Source organism: Cololabis saira, chromosome 14 (genome assembly GCF_033807715.1).
Source record: "Cololabis saira isolate AMF1-May2022 chromosome 14, fColSai1.1, whole genome shotgun sequence".
Lineage (NCBI taxonomy): Eukaryota > Metazoa > Chordata > Actinopteri > Beloniformes > Belonidae > Cololabis > Cololabis saira.
Window position 1 is genome coordinate 42,612,621 of NC_084600.1, and position 12,250 is coordinate 42,624,870.

A 12,250-nucleotide genomic window follows, 5' to 3' on the forward strand; every position below is an offset into this window, starting at 1 on the left:
CGCAACACTTGTTTGTTTTGTTTGTTTTATTGTTTGCACTCGTAAAAAGGTACGATGGAGTATTAGGGCCAAACTAAGACAAAAAAAATGGAAATTACAAGAATAAAGTCAGAATAATACGAGAATAAAGTCATAATGTTGCGAGAATGAAATTGTAATTTATGAGAACCCTAACAGGAAGATACATCTTTTGTGGAAGAGAAGCTGTCTGGTATAGTATAGTAGCGGTGGTTCCATGTGCTTCCATTCAAAGAGGTTTTGTTGACGCAAAAGACGCAATTTCTTCCAAGTCTGTGTGGTTCCTTCTTCGAAATAGACGCAGTCGTTTGCACAATCGTTTTAAAGTCCTTATACTAATAATAATTCCATGCTGATGTCCCAAAAGATTAAGTATTTCCTTATTTGTGAAACCGATACCAAAATATAACTTCACAAGATGCTCAATATTCCTCATTTTAACACAGGGAGAAGATGCTGTTCCTGTTCTCATAAATTACCAATTTATTCTCGTAATTTTACGACTTTATTCTCGTAATATTACGACTTTATTCTCGCAACAGTAAGACTATTCTCGTTATCTCGTCATTTTTATGTCTTCTCATATTATGACTTTATTTTTGTAATTTCCAATTTTTTTTGTCTTAGTTTGGCCCTAATACTCGTAAAAGGAATATTACACAGAGGAAAAAAGGTTAAAAGATGTGCAGGAGAGGACATAAAAACCCGAAGGGCTTATAAGCAACTCCCCCATCCTAAAAACAAGGAAAAATAAAAAAAACAATTCACAAAACCATATAAGCACAATACATAGGCCTCTACAGTATAACTGATAATTGAGTTATACGATACTTCAGAATACAATTTATTTGCCAGCCTATAGAGCCCTATTGTGAACCCGGAAATGTTGAGTACCCCAAAGTTTTATGTTAAAAATGTACAGTATCGGTCCCCAGCATTTAGAAACTGCCGGATGCTAACTTGCATATGTTGGGCAATTAGCATAATTAGCAACAATTAGCATACTCGCATATATATGGACAATATTTCAGCAATTGCTTGGCCAATTTGGACAATATTGGAGTGGTTTTGGGGGTTATTGATGATGCTGAATCCATTTCTGACATTTTCAGAATTCAAAATGCCCGTTTCAACCAGAAGTGGCCATATTTCAACTCAACACTTTTAATTTCAACTCCCGATTTTGATGAATTTTAGTCGATTTTGAGGTTATTGATGTGCTTAATACATTGGACTTACATTTCAGAATCAAGAGAGCTAACCCTAACCCTAACCCTCTAAATGTGATGAGCGACAGGATGACTGGGCTAGGGTAGTGGAGCTACGGGTGAATGGCGTCCTGGACCTGCCTGCAGCTGATGCCCAGTATCACACCAAGTGCTACAATGATTTTAGGAAGATGCCTATTGACTCAAGTGCAAGTATTAGTTATAAACCAGTTGATAGCTGCTTAGCTGCTGTCATTGACCACATGAATGCAAACAAGTCGGTGACCTGGACTGTGTCAGAGTTACACGATGTATATGAAGCTAATTCGGGGGACCTCTGCAGGAAGCAGATGCTATCCAACTTGTGTGATTATTATGGTGACACTGTAGTTGTACTGAGGGTTGAAGGGTGCCTGACTATTGTTGGCTTTAGACAGTGCGTTGGTAAGTCACTCAAACTAGTAAAACAAGCTGAAACCTCTAGTGATGATGATGATGTCACCAAGCTTGTTAGGAGAGGAATATTCCCTTGCCCCGTGAATATGACCTTGGCAGCTTCCGACATGACAAGGTCATACAAGACACAAGTCCAACCCTCCTCAAGCTTGTCTCCAGTCTCATGTCCAAGGAAGGAAAGGTGACTAAACCATCACTTACACTTGCTCAATGCATCCAGCAGCACATCAGTAGGAGCTGGAATCAGACAACTCTGGGGCTTGCTGTGAAACTCCACCATAAGCATGGTAGGTCAGAACTGGTTCAGAACCTAAATGAGCATGGCATTGTCACTACCTATGATGAAGTCCTACGGTTCCGGAAGTCAGCTGCCAAATATGCTTCTGAGGACCCAGATATGTACCTGCGCGCAATTGGTCTAGAGAAGCGCATCGGGCCCTATCCACAGTTGGGGTGATAATTTTGATCTTGTCGTCTTCACACCCAATGGTCGCCGCACGACTCATGCCATGGCCACTCAGTTTGTGCAGAATCCAGTGGAGGAGCCACTCCTGGTTGTGGAGTCATGTCACTAAAATTACCCCGTCTGACGAAGCTCGAAGCTGGGAAACTTTGTCTAGCAGAAGGGAGCAGTTTTGTCATTGAACATTATACAGGCCCCAAGACGATGACTCCACCAGCTCTAAAGGAAGTCCCAATAACTGATGCTATCCAAGATGCCATCAAACAGAGTGTTTCAAGAGCACAGAAGAAGGACGCTGCTTGGCTCTGTCAGCTCCACTCTTCCCCTCTTCCCCTGGACTGGTCAGCCTACAATGTTGTGCAAGATCACAATGGTGATGACAGTGATCCTAAGCTGAAGACGATCAGTGTCTTTGGACCACTGCTTGACTCGCCCCCTGCCCACCCTGATACAGTGCTCAGTACCATCGCCTACTTAGACACATCACTCAGGTGCCTTGGCATTAGCCACAGTCATATAACGTTTGACATGCAGCTGTACATGATCGCATGCCTGATCAAGTGGAGTGATCCACAGCGATGGTCCTCAGTGTTGCTCAGACCTGGGATGATGCACACTCTCATGTCCTTCATCGGCTCAATTGGAGAACTGATGAATTCAACCGGTGTGGAGAAGCTAGTAGCTGCATCATTTGGAGGCCTGACATCCATCTTCAATGGGAAGGCCTGGCCCAAGGCTATGCGAGCCTTCCGTATGGTTGTGTCTGCTCTTCTTCATGACTTCTTGGAGGAGGGGGAGAAGACTCACAAGCAGATAACGGCATTCCTGGAGAAAGCGAGAGAGCACCCCACAGGCCGGCTATGGGTGGATTGCTTCATCACCCCAACCCTAATAGCTCACAGGTTCTGGCGAGCAGACAGAGAGGGTGACTGGCTGCTGCAACAACAGTGCCTTGAAGAGATGCTGCCCTATTTCTTTGCCGCCGGTCATCATCACTACTCAAGATGGATCACATGGCATCTGTGTGACATGCAGCACCTTCCTGCTACTGCCAAGGATGACCTCCTCGCCGGAAGCCATGTGTGCCGCCACTCAGATGGTGCAGCTGTAGTGAGTGGTGATATGTTTGGGGAGCAGACATGCATCAAGCAAGGGAAGGGAGTAGGAGGCATGAAGGGCATCTCCACCAACCCTGAGCAGGTCGCCGTGTGGATCCAATCTTTCGGTATCTGCTCCCATCTCTCCAAGTCATTGGATGAGATGTACGACGATGCTGAAGCACTGGATAAAACAATGAAGCCCAATAGACATAAAGAAGAGGGTAAAGGACGGCGGGAGTTGGACGCAGAGGACCGGGCTAAAATCCCACTCCCACCCACTCACCACAGAGACTACTACCCTCCACTATATCATAAACGGCCAGGTGGCGGATGGAAACGTCAATGTGCAAGATGCACTGAAGATTGGACAGGACATGAGCACACTGTTCTCTTCATCACTTCCTGGGGGATTTCATGTGCCCATCTCAAATAAGGTGGTGACAATGAAATTCAAGACAAAAGGAGTGAAGGTCAATGGGAAGATCATATGTGACCTTGAGGCATTGGCCGGGTTTCCCAGATCAGTTAAGTAGTTCTTAACAGCGAAAGACTTCTTTCAAACCTTCTTAAGGAGCCTGTGAAAGAAAATCGCGTTTCCCAGAGTCACTCTTAGCTTAAGTATCTCTTTCATTAAGAAGGAAATGAAAGATGCTGCTGACCCAGTCTTTACAACCATCTTAGTGAACAAAGACTCACAGATCCAGCCGCGTCAGGCAAATCAATATCACACCAAGTAATGAGATATTAAAACAATGCACCCCGCACAAATTTTGATTTATTTTATACTTTAGATTTATATTGTTTAGCATTTATTGGTGACAGCAAAGGGGGGAAAAAAAGAAAAATAAGGAATAACAAGTGTGTTCCTGTATATGCTTTATGCATTACGCACAATAAAACGATGATCATGAATATCATTTATTTGATAATTTGGCTGCTATACAGCATGTTCTCGCTGCAAATCAACCGCGTCACCGTGCGCGAAGCAGAACTGTTTTTATGAACGCATTCGTGCGTCAGCACTTCAGTCCCCTGGACGTGCTGTCGGACCGGGCTGTCCAGGCACCGATCCTCCTGCGCCGTACCCGAGCACCTACATGTGTGATGACAGGGAAGCAGCAGCTGAAGAACGAGATCCTTTGATGAATCGTTCATACAGTCTCAAATATAATCAATGGTGTCGGTTTATATTAAAGAATATTTTTGCCCAGAAGAAAAAAGAGCGAAGACAACGACCCATAACTATTTTCTTCTCTTGAAAAAACCCACCTGCACGGCGGGGTTTAGGATAAAAAGACGCTGCAGCGCGAGTCGGGATGCAGCAGCAGAAGAGCAGTGGAATACGTGCGAGGCGGTTCTGATCTCCGCAATTAGAAGCCCTCTATAACTGTAAAAAGAATTTCACTTATCAGGGGTTCTTTTTGGAACATAACCCCTGCGAAAAACCAGGGATTGCTGTAATTCCACGTTGCGATTTGCGAAACTCGCCTTCTCTTGGCTCATGTTTTTGAACGCACACACACGCCCACCACGTTTCCTCCCGGTCTCTGCGTGTGGGGGGAAAAAAGCCTCACTGTAGCCAGAAATAACGGAGTAACGCACCGTTTGGATGAAAAAGGGTCATTGAATTATATTTATCATCTTAATTTTTCATTATAACGCACAGGCAGCAGGGAATTAGTGCGTTAGGTAGCAGTGCTGCGTGTAAAAATGCGCTGATAATGATCGGTGATCGATTTGCCTGGCATCGATTGATTTGGTTTCAGAACCGGACAGCTGCTCCAAAGAGCTTCTGAAAGAGCGAAACTAAAGGACGGTGTTAAGAAGTCATCTGGGAAACACCCGTATCTTAGGGTTCTCTCTTAGTTCAAACCTTCTTTGAACCTCTCTTAAATCCTTAAGAGAGGTCGGATCTGGGAAACCCGGCCATTGTTTGCTCGGCTGCTGGTGGTGGGGAACAAGAGAAGAGCTCTCTGCCCTCTTTGACTACGAGCTCGGCCCGGTCCCTGCATCCATCACAGATGAGTATGGATGCCTCAGAAAGGGTAACAAGTCTGTGATCATCCAGCATCTTGGAATCCTTGTCCCCAATCCCCACCCACCAGACATTGTACTCGTTGATGCATCGCAGCTTATCTACCACGTGGTGTGGCCATCGTCAGGCACCGTGACTGACCTTGCAGCCAGCATGGGGCGCAGGCTTAATCGCTACATCACCCAAACGTTTGTCATCTTTGACCGGTATGAGCAAGTCTCTGCCAAAGACCACGAGAGGCAGAGAAGAGCCGGGGAGCGCTCAACAGAGTACCAACTCTCACTGACAACCCCTCTACCGACAAAGTGATGAAGAAACAAACAAGCGGAGGCTGGGCAAGCTCCTGTGCATGCACAGCATAGGAGATCACATCAAGATGGTTAGCAGAGCAGACAGTATTGTCACTCATGATGAGGCTGACGTCTCCCTCATCTCATACATGTTGGATGCAGCCAGGCATGGAGCTAAAACTGTCCACATTCTCAGCGATGACACTGATGTGTTTGTGCTCATGGTCTATTGGTGCTGGAAGGAGGCTATCACATGTCACCTGCAGATGGAGAGATGGGATGGCACTGTTCTCAATATCAATTCGACAGTAGAGAATCTGGGTGAGCAGTGTCGCTCCATCCTGGCTATGCATGCTCTCTCCGGGTGTGACACCACCTCCTATCCCACCGGGAAAGGGAAGGTGTCTGCGCTCAAGGCCATGAGAGTAGTACCTGGTGACCTGCTTCACTTTATTGGAGAGGAGGGAGCTACTGATTTGCAGATCACAGAGGCAGTGAGGGGTTTCTTCCTGGCTCTGTACAACCAGAGGAAGTCGGCATCTCTGAACGTCGCCAGATATGACATCTACCGAAAGCGTAAAAACCCCCCAGCACTGAAGACACTGCCTCCTACAGAGCGAAACGCGCACCTTCATGGACGACGTGCCCATCTACAGGTGCTGCTTTGGAAAGCAGCAGACCGCCCTGATCCACCAGCTGTGGACATCACAAAGTTTGGATGGGACAAGAAAGAAGGCGAGAAGGAAGGAGAGGAAGTCATCATGCCTGTCCTGGATGCAAGCCCCATTGCTCCTCCTGCCCTGTTGGACATTATCAGCTGTAGCTGCAAAGCTGGGTTAAAGCCATGTACAATAGCAAAGTGCAGCTGCAGGCCTGGCCTGTACCAGCTACTGCTTCTGCAAAGGCTATGATGGTAGATGTTGCAACACGTACACACACTCACAGCAAGAAGAGCAAGACAACAAGAATGTAGAGTCTGGAGAAGAAGATGATGACAGAGCAGATGACTAGGATGAGGTTGAGATTGATTATGAGGATATGATTTATAACAGTGCAGAGTAGTAGAAGTGCAAGGCTTGATGAAAGTTTTCCAGTTGTAATGCATTGTGTAACTAGTTCACATAGAGTTTTCTGCTTTGATAATTTTGGGTATATTTGTGTTTTAAAACCTGTGTGTAAACTCATGTGTCCTACCTGTTGAACATTTTTTACTTGTATTATAGTCCCTTCTCTATTTTTTGAGGATATTATTCAGCCATAGTCATATTATTAGGGCCTGAGCACTTACAGTGCGAAGGCCCTATTGTATCTGTAGGAATTATTCTTTCTTTATTCTTTCTTCGGACGAAATGAGGGCCTTTTTTCCCCCCTAAACGTCCCCCAAAAGTCACCAAATTTTGCATGCAAGCCAGGCCTGGCGAAAAATTTGATATTTAATGGTTTGCATTAATGGGCGTGGCAAAATGGCTCAACAGCGCCCCCTAGAAAACTTTGTGCCTCAAGCCCCACAATACGGTTTGTCGTACATGCACGAAAATCGGTACACATCTGTATCATGTCGCAACTTAAAGAAAAGTCTCTTGGAGCCATGGCCCAAACCGAACAGGAAGTCATTTTGAATTAATCGTGTAATTTTGGCGCAATTTATGCCATTCCTTCGGCAGTTAATACGGCCCGAACCGTAACGTGCACCCAAGTATGTTATACATCAAAATGTGCGTCTCCATCCTGCCACTACAGGCATTACTTTTCTCAGTCTGGACATGTTAATCTTGTGGCACATAGTTGGTTTGATGGGTTGCTGTAAAGCTCAGGAGGTAGAGAATGTGTTTGAGATGTTGCAGGACTGAGTTCAATTCTATGCAAAACTATCAGAAAATTACGCCAAGGAATGCTCTGTCAAATATTAAATGTGAGAACTAGTCAGTTTTATTTAAATAGGAGTACCTGCTTGTGTTGAGGTTCAGTGCCCTCTTCAACATGTTCTTTAACATGTTGAACATTTTGAAAGCTTGAAACAAAGGACAAAAGATAAAAAGTTTTCAGTGCAGTTAAACTTGTGTCCTGGTGTAGCTCATCTTGGAACAAAGAGGCTTTTAATGCAGAGGTTATTGGACCAAACCTTATACCTGGACCACTTTTAAAATGACGTCCTTCTACTGACGATTGAAAACTGGCCAGGAAGCCTGGGAAAGAGGCAAGATTGTGGGGCCTCATGGTAAAGAGCTGTACATTGCTAAAGAGACTGTGAGTCCCGCCAGAGGTCTTCAGCCCGTTGACTTTAAGTAGCACAAATCCACTTTTAGAGTTCAACACACAAACTGAAAAGTTAAATGCGCTATATGAGAGATGTCTTCTGTCTGAGTGTAGTTGGTGGTGTGGAGTGTTTGCTCACGCCTTTAAGGCACCATTGAAAAGGTGGTGCATGCTGGTTCAAACCATCCTCAGTATCTGGAGGAATCAGACCTTATAATTGGACCACTTTTTAAATGATGTCCTTCAACTGAGGACTGAAAACTGGCCACGAAGCCTGCAAAGGAGGCAAGTATGTTGTGCACCATGGAAGAGTGCCGCACGTTGTTATACAGACTGTGAGTTCAATTCCCGCCGGACTTCTTCATCCAGTTGTCTTTAAGTAGAACTAAATCCACTTATAGAGTTCAACACACAAAATGAGAAGATAAATGCACTAAGAGAGATGGCTTCCCCCAAGGATACTGGTGGCGTGAAGGGTTTGCTCAGGGCTTTAAGGTGCCAATGAAAGGGTGGTCCATGCTGGTTCAAACCTGCAGTATCTGGTGAGGTAGAGGCATCAGACCTTATACCTGGAACACTTTTAAAATTACGTCCTTCTACTGACGATTGAAAACTGGCCAGGAAGCCTGGGAAAGAGGCAAGAATGTGGGGCCTCATGGTAAAGAGCTGTACATTGTTAAAGAGACTGTGAGTTCAATACCCGCCAGAGGTCTTCAGCCCTTGACTTTAAGTAGAACAAAATCCACTTTTAGAGTTCAACGCTAAAAATGAAAAGATAAATGCACTAAGAGAGATGTCTTCCCCCCAAGGATACTGGTGGTGTGGAGGGTTTGCTCATGGCTTTAAGGTGCCAATGAAAGGGTGGTGCATGCTGGTTCAAACCCTCCCTATCCTCAGTATCTGAAGGGGTAGAGGGATCAGGGAGGATGAGAGGTTAGGAGTGCTAGGGGGATGAGGTAGGATGAGGAGGGCTAGGGGGGTCAGGTAGGATGAGGAGGGCTAGGGGGGTCAGGTAGGATGAGGAGGGCTTGGGGGGTCAGGTAGGATGAGGAGGGCTAGGGGGGTCAGGTAGGATGAGGAGGGCTAGGGGGGTCAGGTAGGATGAGGAGGGGTCAGGTAGGACGAGGAGGGGGTCAGGTAGGATGAGGTAGGGCTAGCGGGTCAGGTAGGATGAGGAGGGGTCAGGTAGGACGAGGAGGGGTCAGGTAGGACGAGGAGGGGTCAGGTAGGATGAGAAGGGCAGGAGGACTAGAGGAGAAAGGCAAGGGGGATCAGGGTGTAAGAGGTGTGCTAGGCACATGAGGATAGACAGCTTGCGGGGGTCAGGAAGGTTGAGGTAAGAAAGTAATTACCCTTTTCAAAGCTTTGATAAAAGGTCCTATCACCTGATCCACCTAGCCCTCCCACCATTTCCTCTTACCTGATCCTTCAAGCACTCCTGCCTCCCTTCTTGCCTCATGCCCCCTCTTACACCTCGTCCTTCCTGGCCCCCCTTGCCCTACCTAACCCCCCAAGCCCTTCTCAACGCCACCAAGCCCTCCTCTTCGTACCTCATACCCCTGGCCCTTCAACTGTCCTCCTACTCCCTAGCCCTCCTCTTACTCCCTAGCCCTCCTCTTACTCCCTAGCCCTCCTCATAGCCCCTAGCCCTCATGCCTTCTCCTCCTACCTGACCCCCCCTAACCTTCTCCTCCTACCTAACCCCCCAAGCCCTCCTCTTCCTACCCCTGGCCCTTCAACTGTCCTCTTACTCCCTAGCCCTCCTCATAGCCCCTAGCCCTCATGCCCTCTCCTCCTACCTGACCCCCCCTAACCTTCTCATCCTACCTCATCCCCCAGGCACTCCTGCCTTCTCATCCTCCCTGATCCCTCTACCCCTCCAGATACTGAGGATGGGGAGGGTTTGAACCAGCATGCACCACCCTTTCATTGGCACCTTATAGCCATGAGCAAACCCTCCACACCACCAGTATCCTTGGGAGGAAGACATCTCTCTTAGTGCATTTATCTTTTCATTTTTAGCGTTGAACTCTAAAAGTGGATTTGTGCTACTTAAAGTCAACGGGCTGAAGAACTCTGCCGGGAATTGAACTCTCAGTCTCTTTAACAATGTACAGCTCTTTACCATGAGGCCCCACAATCTTGCCTCTTTCCCAGGCTTCCTGGCCAGTTTTCAATCGTCAGTAGAAGGACGTCATTTTAAAAGTGGTCCAGGTATAAGGTCTGATGCCTCTACATCACCAGATTGTGAGGATGGGGAGAGTTTGAACCAGCATGCACCACCCTTTCATTGGCACCTTAAAGCCCTGAGCAAATCCTCCACACCACCAGTATCCTTGGGGGAAGACATCTCTCATAGTGAATTTATCTTTTCATTTTGAGTGTTGAACTCTAAAAGTTGTTTCAGATGTTCTTGTCCAGTTTTGTTCTTACACCCGTGCCCTCAGATTCCTGCAACTAAACTTGGATGTACATTCCAATAAAGGTTAGGATAAATGATAACATGCATTAGATTATGTGCTACTTAAAGTCAACGGGCTGAAGACCTCTGGCGGGAATTGAACTCACAGTGTCTTTAACAATGTGCAGCTCTTTACCATGATGCGCCACATACAGCACTCACCTCTTTCACAGGCTTCCTGGCCAGTTTTCAATCCTCAGTAGGACATTATTTTAAAAGTGGCTCAGGTATAGGGTTTGCCCCAATAACCTCTGCATTTGAAACCCTCTTTGGTCCAAGATAAGCTACACCAGGACACAAGTTCAGCTGCACTGAAAATTGCAATCCCTCCAAACCACCAAATAACCTCTTCAGTCATGTCTCATAGCGCATTTAACTTTTCATTTTGAATGTTGAACTTTAAAATTGACAGGTTTGGTGCTTTTTAAAGACAACAGGATGAAGAACTCTAGAAGGAATTGAACCTTAAGTCTTCTTTAGACCATGCACCTCCATAACATCTGAGTTTTTAGTCCTCAGTAGAAGGAAATCGCTTTAAAAGTGGTCCCAGGATAAGGTTTGAACACAAGCTCTGCAGTGGAAAGCCTCTTTTCATCCAGTTGAGCTACTGAAGAGTACTTTGATATGAGGTTTCAAAATAGTCTATCACAGGGCTCTTCAAGTCCAGTCCTCGAGGGATCAGGTAGGATGAGAGGGCAGGAGGGGTAGAGGGATCAGAAGGGTCCTGCATGGTTTAGGTGTTATCTTGCATCAACACACCTGATTCTAATCAATGGTCATCACCAGAAGTGTCAAGTAACGAAGTACAAATACAAAAGGTGCGTGTCGCCGTGTACCCTGAGCAGCTCTGAGGGGAGGAGGGGGAGTGGGTCCCGTCCCGTCTTCGCATCGCTTTCGCACAGACAGTCTTGAGGATTTGCAATCACAGGCTGAGCCTACCGTTAGTTTTTAAACTGTAAAGTGGGGGGGGGACAAATACATGATTTTGTAAAGTGGGGGGGGACATGTCCCCCCTGTCCCCAGTGGTAATTGCGTCGTGGCACTAACGGGCAGCAACGGCGTGCTGCCCGTTAGTGCCACGACGCATAATGACGAATAATGTGGTTTTCCTGTCCTCCACATCATCTACAACATCTAGATCTAAGTCTCCGTGAAAGTCAGTGTCACGGTGGCTGGACACCCTCTCATTCATTCTGACGCCAAACAGGCTGCAGGAAGCCACTGCGCATGCTCAGTACGCTCATCCATATGCATTTATGGTAAACAGTGGGTGTGTAGAGGGCGGGATATGAGGGGGATTCAGCTGCGCAACCTTCCAGCTGGACTGTGATTTATAAAGAAAACATTGCGTGCAAGTGTGCGTCCACACGGTTTTATTGATCCGGATTTTTTTTTGCGCCCGGCATTTTCGGCTTTTGGGTGTACGTGCACTTTTAGTATGACTCCTATGCAGTCCATTTTAAATGAGGCCCCAGGTCTGAAGAATCTACATGCAAGTCATACAAGCTTCCACTGCAGCCTGAACGTGCACAAGGGTGTGAGGGCCCGTTCATCGCTGCTTGCAGCTTTAATTCTAGTTTGGTATGGTACCTGCCTTTGTTACCTCCAATACCCAATTGTGAGTCACCTCAGAGTGTAATGTGAATTAAAATGTACATGTTCTGCACTGTTTGGATAATTGTGTTCATAAATATCCTACCATTTATAACAGAGTTGTTTCAATTATTTCAAATACATAAGTTCTGTCCAAAATCTGTCCAATCCAATCGATTCAGCATTTTCTAAAACTTCTAAACTGACTGAAACTTCATCAAAATCGGCCCACCAGGAGTTGAAATATGGCCACTTCTGGTTTAAACGGCCATTTTGAATTTTGAAAATGATTCAGCATCCTCAATAACCCCCAGAACCACTCCAATATTGTCCAAATTGGCCAAGCAATTGCTGAAATATTGTCCATATA